Raw genomic sequence first — 11,898 nt, 5'->3', positions numbered from 1 at the left:
CAAAATGTACACACCTAAAAGTTGCACAACAAATTAAGTGAATTTTATTCATTTAATTATCCCTAATTCTTCCAGTTAATTAAATTGAGATTTAATTAATATCCCTATTCTTCTATTTTGACCATTAATCAAATTAAAGATTTGATTAATATTCCCCTTTTTCTATCTAGCCATTTTAATCAAATTAAAGATTTGATTAATATTCCCCTTTTTCTATCTAGCCATTTTAATTAAATTCACATTTAATTAAATCCCCCCTCTATCCATTTTAATTAAATTCACATTTAATTAAATCCCCCTCTGGCCATTTTAATTAAATTCGCATTTAATAAAAACCCCTCTCTAGCCATTTTAATTAAATTCACATTTAATTAAACCCCCACTCTAGCCATTTTAATTAAATTCACATTTAATTATCTTCGGACATGTACTGTCGCGGAAAACACTTTGTTGGTGAAGCGACCACCAAGTTTCAAACTCCTACTGGGCCATTGTGCTTGCATGCCTTGTGTCTTCGCTGGGTCATTGTGCTCGCAGGTTTGAACAAGTGAAGTGTGGGGATGAGGTCCCCCGATTGTGGCCTCACCGATTCATAGCTTCGGATAAAAAAGCATTTCACGTGGAGTCGGAGGGCGTGTCATGTCAACGTCGCCGATCGCGTTAAAAAGTTTACCAGGGATTATTTAAAAAATAAATTAAAAATCACATTTAATTAAATCCCCCCTCTAGCCATTTTAATTAAATCTACATTTAATTAAAACCCCTTTTGCATTTAAATAAATCTAAATTTATTTAAAAATCCCCCCGCTTGCAAAATCCTACAAATGCAAGTTGCATCCCCTATTTTGGCTAAAATCAATCTTTTATTTACCAAATTGCCTATTTTCCCTCACCCACTTGCATTTTCCTAAATCTTCCACTTGCATCTCCTTAATCATTCTTCCAGAAGCCTTCTAATCCTATCCTAATCATGTCTAATCTCTTAATCATGTCATTTCCCTAAATTTAAGGAGGTCACTTCTCAAGTTTGGAGGAAAGTCTTCTAAATGCATTTAAGGCTATATTTCTTCAACAAGCTAACTTGTTGAGTTCCCCCAAATTTGGAAGGACTCTTACAGATTTGTCCCCAAAATTCCTATTAACCATAAATGGTTAACTCAACCTTACCACATGATTATAGACTTTCTCTCTAACTCAACCCTCATCTAACCCCCAAGGGTCTTATCAAGCACTCATGGCTTTGACCTTGGTTATCCTATTAACCCTTGCACAAGAGTTTACCCTTTGGGTAAAAGCTTTATCCATTGGTTATCCACTAACCCAACCATAACCTTACCTCCCAAGGTAACCACCATGTCTCAAGGTGACATTTGTCAACTCGGGATTGGATTGAATCCCTCACATGGATTGATAACTTTCAATCCTAGGCTTCGTTGAGATTACTCAATCTCAACCATCCATTCCTCTATTTTCCCTATAAATAGAGCCTCTTCCTTCTTCAAAATCATCCAAGTCTTCATGCATCTAATTTATAGTCTCATTTCATCAATCATTTTAGCCTCTCTTTGATGATAGTAATTAGATCATTTAGTAGCATTTTTCATGTTTTTGCATATCATGATAGTAATACCATGTTAGCTTCATTTCTATGCTAGTTTAATATCATCTTAGTATCAATATCATGTTAATTTAGCTTCATATCAATATCTTGCATTATATCATTATCTAGTTTCATATCTAAATCATTCATTAGGATCTTAGTTGCATCCATTTTGATCCTAGAATCATTTAAATCTTGTTCTCTAGGTTGTCATCCAAGAGATCAAGTGCTCTTCCAAGTGAGGGCCACCTTGAATATTGAGGATATTTAGAGATAGAGGAGCATGGAACGATTTTAAAGAGTTTAGATTCACTAACTTGTTTTGTTGATTTTTAACTTCTAATGCAATGCTCCATGTGCGTGTTTGAGTTGTTTTCCTTGCAATGCAGGTTGATCCCACATTTCCAGCACACATTTCCCATGTTAGTTATTTGGTATTTTTTCTTATTGGTGACATCGCTTCGAGGATTCCTTTCAAAATTCATCTCCCTTCCCATTCTCAATCCCCTTTGTTCTTGACCCCACCTCACAAGACAAACACCAAGACGATAATGCCACATAATAATATATCCTTTCCATCCTTCTTTCTTCTTTTTCTATTTGATTTTAGAGATCCAAAATTTAAGCGTTTCCTTATCAATCTCTATACAACTTAACCAGGGTTGTGACAAAAAAAATAATACTAGCAAGAAAAATGGGGGATAGATACCAATTTTCTAAGCCCCGAGTACTTTCTAAGTGTTGTAGCTTATACCTTTGACTCAATCATATAAAAGGAGCAAGGATTTGATCTAGACATAATACTAAGTAGTTAAATGAACATAAAAGAATATCACATAGCACAATATATGTAGAATTCTAGTATCTCTGTATTATATCAACTAAGTAAATTCATGTATCCTTATATCTTCTTTTTGTATCATATACATTCATTGTGTATGTCTTCGTCTATACTCTCTCACATGCGCACATATTCATCTATATATTCCTCCTACTTTGTTAAATATATCTTTGTCTATAAATATATCTAAGGGATGGGACTTGAACCATCTATCCTATCCTTATCCTAAATAGTATCTTTCAATATCGTGCATCACGAGCTCCTTGTAGTAAGATGTAAAAAGATTTTATTGATTGTGTTTGAACTACTCCATTTTCTTGTCATCAATCATTTAAAGTTTCTCAAGCCTATTAAGCACAAATTAATCAGGTATTCTTTTTCAAATGAAGGTACCATCAACAACAAGGTATAAGATCCATTTCATTACGTTTGTGTATTCTTTTTCCTCGTTTTTTGTCACCTATTTAATCACTACTAGGCATAACTAATCTAACTTCATATTGCAACAAAGGTTTGAGATTGGAGTGCTACATCTAGGAGTTGGTTGGAATGAATATACAAGATAAATTGTGGTATTTTGGGGCATGTTGGGGGAAATTCAAGATCAAACTCCATGCTCTCACATTTCGAAAAAGGCCTTACCAATCCAATAGCAAAAATAGTACTTTTGACATTATTTTGAAGGCCTCCAAGTGGAAAGCGCATATTTTTTAGGGACTAGTCCTTGTTATAGATTATAATGACTTTGATAGTTATAGTGGAGATGCAAAGACAAAATAAAGGATAAATTTAGTGCAGTAAAATTGAGGAAATATTTAGTTGCCGAGATTCTAATTTTATTGGTGGAAATTGATTGAAAATCTCCAAGGGTTCGTCCATTATTTGAGCACTGTCACACAGGGTTTCGCCTATTGCTAGGGTACCATCTTCTTAGATCGAGGTTAGTAAATTTATACAAAATAATTTTTTTTGAAGGGAACATTATAATGGTGCAGCGTCCTAAAATTGCGACACTTGCAATTTTGACTGCATTTGGGTTTTCACGATGGCGACGCGACGTTGAACCTGAATGGAGACCCTGAAACCTGCTTGTGACACCAAAAACTGCATTTTTCTGCACCTTGGCATGATCCCTCCTTGCACCCTGCTATTCCGGGAGGTGGGACCATGGCGCCTAGCGCCCTGGTCCCTGGCCCTATTTTGGGCCCGATCTCTTTTGGGCATCGAGTCTTGAAGTTTGCAAATTGGAAAATATTGTTTCTAGGTCAGCCTAAGGTCGGAAAAATCAGTCTCTCAACCCTAATTGACAAGTATATAAACTACTTTTCCTCTCCTAGAAAGGGAGGAGAAAAAAGGAAGAAAAAACATATGTGGGCAAGACGCGGAAGCGATATTCAAACATTTAAACATTCAAGCATTCAAGCATTCCTTCAAGCAATTGAGCATTCTAAGTCTCCATTCAAGGCTAGGTGTTGCATTCAAGACAAGGATTCAACCATTGAAGAGGAGATCACATACAACATACAACATACAACATACAACATACATTACACCTTCGCATGTAAGAATACAAACATTCTTCCAACAAGGTTGCAGGTACGCGACTGTAATTGAAGATCTGGAATCCTTGTGCAGAGACAAACAAATCCACCTTTGTTTCGCGGATTTTTCGGAGGACCGTGTGCACGCCGGGCGCCATCGTCCCGTCAACTTTCGCTCAAATTTGCAGAACAACATTGTCTCGACATTTTACTGCTAATTCCAGGTCCACAGCTTCATCCCATATCCCTATCTCTGTTTATAAGCGAATCTTTCTTACTTTACATGCATTCCTAGTTCAATCATTTTATCTATATTCTTTACAAAAGAGGGTATCCTTGATGTCTTGATCCTTGAAACTCATTTAGAATCCAATCTTGCATTGTGTGGGAGTGGATCTTGTGGGTTTCAGCCCCTCTTTTGAATGTAAAGTCTCTCCTAAGTGAAAACCATCAACCCTAGTGACCTCCCTTCTCTCTCCTTGGAGTTGGGGAGGGGAGAACAACTAGGGTTCGATTTTTCTGCTTTACAAATGGTATTAGGGTCATATCTCATCATCTTGTGAGATTTACTTATTATGTAGTCAAATGATAGAGCCAAGATATATCATCAAAGGGAACCTATAAAACTTTGTGAACAAAGAAATAGAAACTCCTTTGGAATTTGAGGTAGAAGCAAATATGGAAGGAGAGAAGAACAATTTAGAAGATCTTGTAGATAAGTTTGAAAGGAAGTTTGATCCCACATTAGATATGACGAGGCATATGTTGCATATGATGCATAACAATTGGAAAACACAAAAAAACGTAGAAAATTCCAACAATCAAAATAGTGAGGCAAGTTTTTCTAGAGCTAAAAATAGTAACAATAATAAGCAAAAAAACCACACATGGAGAACCATGGTTAGTTCTATTAATAGATCACTTTCTCCTATTTTCATTTAGAGGGAAGAAGTTCTTGTGGAGAAAGCACAACATTCAATACAAGATGATATTACCAATTGTTATATAGAGCATAAAATCTACATCTAGAGATATAAGAAGCAGTCACTTTCACAAATTACATGAATATGAAGAGAGGTATAATTGGATTGATAATTGATCCTAGGCCTCAATCAAGGCAGAATGATCATAAGAAGGATTTAGACAAGTTGATACTTCCCACTTTCAATGCCTCTAATATGTGCACTGCTAATACATGGGTGAAGTGAGACAAATATATCTCTAAAATCTATAACTGATGATGATGCAATTGAATTTTTCAAATTAATCTTGGAAGGCACAACACAAAAAATGTAGCACCATGGGTTTGTGATGCAGGAGCATCCTCGGTTCTAGCAATCTTGTATCAACCAAAAATATTTCTTTCTGTTTTGCAGTTTCAACATTTCTTTCTGTATTTCCCGGATTTGGCTCACTGGAACCTGTGGAGTTGGATTTTGCTTGAAGACTTGATCATCTTCCTTATTCCCAAACCATGGAGCATTCAGATCATTTTTCGACAAGTGAGCATTGGTGATCTACTGAACCCTTTCCGTAGCTTGTGGAGCCCTGAGCATTGATCATGTTCTTCCTTGGCGTGTGACTGACCTTCCCTTTGATTCTCACTTCGTCCTATGGATTTTCCAAAGGAATTTCTTTGGTGGAGGCCGACCTTGTTGGTTTTACATGTTAGGTCTTGTTCTTCGGGTTTTGATCCCTTTCTGGGCCGATCGGATCCCTTTGGATCGTATAAATCTTTGCAATAGAGCATTAGAATGGATCCAAGAAGTTGGACATAACATAGAAGCTAAAGTCTTAAGTTTGAGGTCCCAGTTGTGACCTGTTTTGTATTTTGAGCATGTTTTAGCAGGCCTATGAGTCGGTTTTTGTAACTCGGTTGTTACCGGTTGGTTGTAATTAGTTTTCATGATATAATTCAATCTATTCTGGATTGCCTCCATCGTATCCTTATGTTTTTGTTGTGTTCACTCTTGTTGACCGGTCTGGAATGATCTCTTTAAGGTCCCTCCTAACCGGTGACTGCACCAAGTGGTATCAGAGTGATTCCATTCTAGATATTGTGTTGTCCTAAGAAATTTTGTTGTGGGGTGGCGGATTATGGATCCGACTTGCAGCTGTAGAGGACTGGCGTGAAGATAACTGTAGCGTCGTAAATTGTACGCACTTGCTAGGGTGGTACAATTTCACACCTAGTTGAGCACCCGCCTTAGCGCATTTTGCATTTTGCATTGCATTTCCCCTTTAGCACTTAATTAATTAAATTAATTAGGTCTAAGATTCTATTTCATCATCTTCCACATCATAAAGTTGGGCCCTTTCATTAAAGTGTGCCCCTTTCATTTTATTCTTCCAATACATCATTTAATCAAAAACCCTAATTAGGTCCTATTTTGAACTTGGGGGCTTGATTTCGGGGGTCAAAACATCTCGAAATCAGCTGTAACTTCGGGATTCTCTCTAAAATCATCATATCCGACGGCCCTGAAAATTTGGTGAAAAGTTGTCGGGACCATGGCGCCCGGAGTGCACATGGTCCCGGACATTTTTCCCGAAATTTTAGGAGCGCGATCCAATCATAAAATAAAGCTTAACCCCAAGAAATTGGCGGGATATTCAATCTCTAGGTCGGCCAAAAGTTGAAATTAAGACCTAGGGTTTCATATATAAGAGCTCTCTTTCTTCATTTGAAAGGATCCGAATTTTGGCTTTCAAGGACCTTCTATGCAGCGAAAGAGCAGATCTTTGAAGACTTCAACAACATTCAACATCCTTCTATCAAGCATTTATCAATTTCATTCATCCATTTAGGGCTTGGAAGACATTGAAGAACAATAGGAGATTACCGACTGAAGATTGGCTTGTACTCCTCCCTTGAGGGTTGGGTATGATTTCATGTTGTTTTCATGTCTTTGCATAAGCTTCAACATATCCTTTATTCATGCTTTAGATCACTTTGCATCTTGATTTAGAGCATTTACATTATCATTTATGAGCAATTAGGGTTTACTTTCTAGGTTGCTCTAGTTTGCTTACTTGCATCTTAGGACCTTGCACACACACTAGGTCTGCACACACAATACATTTTACAATACAACTTGGCTATTCGTGGAGGTGGAAATCACCGAAGCGGGGGTTTGACTAAGGCAAAACCCTATATAGCCACCCAAACACCTTTTTCAGATATAAGTGCAGGTTTCGGGATTCGGACGACGCCGCAAGTTGCAGATCCGACGGAAGTAGACGGAGACTGAACTTCACACCAAGTTGTAGAGCAAAAGACCAGGACAGGGGCGTGGGGCACCCTGGTCCTGCCAGGACAGGGGCGTGGGGCGCCCTGGTCCTGCCAGGACAGGGGCGCTGGGCACCCTAGTCCCTGGGACAGGGGCGCTGGGCGCCCTGGTCCCTGGGACAGGGGCACTGGGCGCCCTGGTCCTTCTGTCAGACAGCAAGTTTTCAGCACTTTCTGACAGCTTTCTAGGTTGCAAAACAGCATTTTTCGGAGCAGTTTCAAGAGCAGAATCAGGACAGTGGCACCCGCGCCCTCGTCCCGAACATTTTCACTCAGATTTTAACTCCGGGTACGCATTTACATTCTTGTCTTGTCCTTGTGTTTACAGCTTTCCATTGTTTAAGTTCAATTCTGCGATCTTGTTATTAGTTCATACTTGCACTTTGGGGTTAGGGATTGAAGTTGCATTATTTTATCTTTCAATTACAACAAAGGAATAGAAATCCTAATAGGTAGCCCGTGGCTCTCTCTTTCACAAGAAGAAGTAGCCAATTGTGTGATACCTCTAGGCTCTTTCGTATTCCACAAGTGTGTGGTTGAAAGTGAGATTAGGGCATGTTTGCTTAGTGTCACTTTTTCTCCCACCACATTTTGGTGAACCCGACGTGAACCTATCATTGCTTCCTCTTGCATTGCATTTGTTAGATCTAGATCTAGATTTAGTGTGTTTTCATTTCATTTTCATTAAAAAGAGAAAAAAAAATAAAAAAATGTGTGTTTCTTTGCATTGTGTGTTTAAATTTTATGCAATTTCAAAATGTCAGATTTTTATTTGCAAGATGTTCATATTTGTGATGATTATGAGTTAGATGAAGCTTTAGATGAATTTTTGAAACCTAAATATACCAAACCTTCATTTTACCAAAAACTCATAAACATTGTTACTATGCCATTTCGTTGTGATGAGAAAGATAAGTCGAATGATTCCTCTCAAGGGTACATTCCTATCAGCTCTTCCACTAAATCTAGTAACATGGTTGTTTTTGATCCCCCCTATGAAGAGATATCTCCTTTTGAATCAAAAGATAAACCTTTTAATAGATATGATCATGCTTTGTTGAATGATGCCCTTGATGCCTTTGTGTCCCCTAAAAAACACTCCCTTCATGAGGATCCTTCTGTGCAAAAAGATGACATTATTCCTACATTTCCTAGTGATGGCATTTCCTTTTCCAACAAAATTCCCACTAGAGATGATGAATTAATGGTAAATGCTTACCCTTCTCCTAAAGTTGGTCTTACCCATAAGCATCCCTTAGAGAAAGAAGATGAAATAATAAGCAATTTCCTTAATTCTCTCTCCCCTATTGAACATATTTTGAGGAAAGAGGATGAGTTTAACACATCTATTGATGCTCTCCCTCCTAAGGATGAGGAATTAATAAACAATGTTATCTCCTCTCCCGAAATTGACAATACTTCAAACATTCCTTTCAACAACCTCACTATTTGGGATGAACCATTAGAAGAAGGTATAGATTATTCTCTACCCCTAGCCAAAGGGGATGAAATCAAGATTGAAAACTCCCTTGATAGTTTCTCACCTTCCTTGAATCTCAATCATTCTTCCTCTAAAAATAAAGCATCTCCCTCTCCTCAACTTGGTTCTACTCATAAGGAAACCCTAGTTCAAAGCAAGATGGTTAACATCTCTTTCAAAGATCTCCCTCTCAAAAGTGAGACTTTAGAGAGTAATGTTGATCCTTCTCCTGGAGAGTTTATTCCCCATGTAGATCCTTTGATAGAGGATGGTATGACTTTTCCTAGTATTACCCTTCCTACTAGAACATCAATGCCTATCCCTTGTCTCTCTCCTAAAATTGATCTAATCTGTGATAAGATTTTAGTGCAAGAGAAGACTATCAATAATTCTTCCAACACTTTTGTTCATTCCTCTAAACCATCCTCAATCAATTTGATACATGTGAATGAAACACCTAACAAACCTCTCTTCACTATCCAAGGTGCTTGTCGTTCTCAGAATTCTCAACCTTTAAATAAGCCTATCTTAGTGGTTCAAGGTGGTCATGCTAATGATTCTTTTTGCACTCCTAAGAAACCTATTATTACTGTGCAAGGAGGTTATTCTACTAAGAGCCCTTATGAGTATGCTAAGCAACTGACTAGAGAGAGTTATCATGCGGTTGCCCATACCTATAACACAAGAAACAATATGCAACCTAATCCTCCTCCAGTTATCCCCACTTCGCTTCCTCCTTCCCAACCTATTCTTCCTCAAGCTCCTCGTATTTCACAAATGCTTAGTAAGGATTATGATCTCATAGAACAACTTAAAACTACCCCTGCTAAGATATCCCTTTGGGATTTGATCCAAACTTCTTCTGCTCATCATGGAATGTTACAAGATGCCTTGAAAGATTTGAATGTTCCTCCACCTAATACATCTAGTAATATAGTGTCTTTGGTTAACTCTGTGATGAATCCTAAAACTCAAATTGTGTTTACTCAAGATGAGTTGCCTACTAGTGAAATTCAACATCAATATGATCCCTTGATGATTGTGGTTATCATAAAGGACACTGCTATAAGACGAACACTGGTAGATAATGGTTATGGCCTTAATGTGTGTAGCATTAATCTATTGCATAAGATGAATGTGGATACATCCCTTATTGAGCCTGACTCTCGTCCCATTCGAGGCTTTGATAATGTGGCTAAGTCTTCATTAGGTATTATCACCTTACCCATCACAGTGGGACCTGTTACTTTGCCTACTCCTATCCATGTTATGTCGGGAAATCTAACATACAACTTGTTATTAGGGAGGCCTTGGATTCACAGTATGCAAGCTGTCCCCTCTACATTGCATAGACAAGTTAAATTCATTTATAACAATAAGACATATACCTTGATAGGTGACACTAATCTTCAAGCTTGTTTGCAAACATCTAAGACTTCCTCTTCTAGTAATGACTCTTTGAACAAGATACCTATGGATGAATCCTTACCCTCTGATAATCAAAATTCTTTGGATGAGTCTGAGGCTCCTGAAGAAGATCCTTCTCGACTTGAATATACGCATAAAAAGGCTTTTGATCCTGAGAAGGTTCTCGCAGAAGACGATTGGGGATCCCTTGATTTTAATCCCACCTTTGTAGGTGAATATAGGGTTCCTCCTAGAGAGCTTAAAGTTAAAAAGAAGGAAGAAACTAAAAATCAATCAATCTTACATAAACCTATGAGCAATAATTTTGTGGCCGCTTCTCAAACTTCTTCTCCTCACACCTCTAATTATGAAGAGTTTGATTCTTTGTCTTATGAAAAACCACCTTCTCTTCCTGAAATGGCTGATCGTTATGGTCGTGGTTTTCGCATTTTTGCTAAGCATGGGTATCATGGAAATGGTTGTGGCACTCATGAACAAGGGATAAAAGTTCCTCTAGAGACTAATTTTCACAATTATGCCTTTGGACTCGGCTATAATCCCTGCAAACGTACCAAAGCATCTAAAAGACCATCTCTCAATGTGAATGCTATATTTAGTAGTGATGATGATCTCACTTCAACTAAATCATCTTCTACTTCTATCAACTCTAATTCCCCTCATAAGGAAATCTTGGCAATGAACAAATCTCTTTATGAATCCCCTCAAATTTCTGAATCCACTTATGAATCTTTATCTCCTATTCATCATAAAGTCCTTTCCTCCAGGGATAAGGCTCTAATAAATCACACTCATCCCTCTTCTAAGATTTCTTGTGACTTTTCTTCTTCAATTTTTGTCATTTTATACAGGTTTTTGATCTCACTTATAGTTGAGCATTTGGCATGTCATATTCAAATACCTGATTTAGTCTATCATGTCTTTAAATAACATTAATGGCTATTATGTTGCTCATCATTATGTGACATTGGTAGCTCATTTACTGGGGGCTCATTGTCATTCATGATGGTACAATTTCAAGTGCAATCATATTTTTTGAAGCAACATAATAGCCTAATTTTCTTGTTCCTATGGGGACAAGAGTGATTTCATACATCTCTTCTTTTGCTTATGTCCAAATCTCTCCCTAGAAGATTGTGTAAGTCCTTCTCATTGTCCTTATCCTTGGGAGGCAATGATCTTTCCTTATTTTTATCTAAGGATCCACTTTTTCCTATTTTGTGGATGGTGTGGACTTTATTACTTGATGTTATGCCTTGTACGCATTTGTTGTTGTTTGTTCAAGGGTTCTCTCTTACAAGAGGTGTAATTCCTTGACTACAACCTCTTTTGCACTTGGTAAAATACATCCATAGCGAATTCACTCTCCTAATTGGGTTAAAAAGAGCGTCATCCTTCATTAAGAATCACTTTCACCTCGCAAAAGAAAGAAGTATTGCATTCTTATTCTCTTGTTTGTCTTATTCTAGAAGATGTTATATTTGTCTAAGACAATTTCTCTCAGGGATAGGTGTCTTTTGTACAAATATCTCTTCTCCTCTAAGGATCTCCTTTACACATACTACAAGATATCCCTTTTCAACTATCTTATCCTTGCTTAAGGAGTGCAGAACTCTCTTGCTTGGATCTATGACATTGTTGCATTTTTTGGGGTATCTTCTTGTGTGATGAAGGTAGGTATCCTTGTTCTACTTTTCTTATGACATAAAACTTACACTTTTT

The sequence above is a fragment of the Cryptomeria japonica genome, chromosome 3, assembly GCF_030272615.1.
Source record: "Cryptomeria japonica chromosome 3, Sugi_1.0, whole genome shotgun sequence".
Classification (NCBI taxonomy): domain Eukaryota; kingdom Viridiplantae; phylum Streptophyta; class Pinopsida; order Cupressales; family Cupressaceae; genus Cryptomeria; species Cryptomeria japonica.
The sequence above is the reverse complement of the archived record's forward strand: the minus strand, read 5'-3'. Positions refer to the sequence as shown.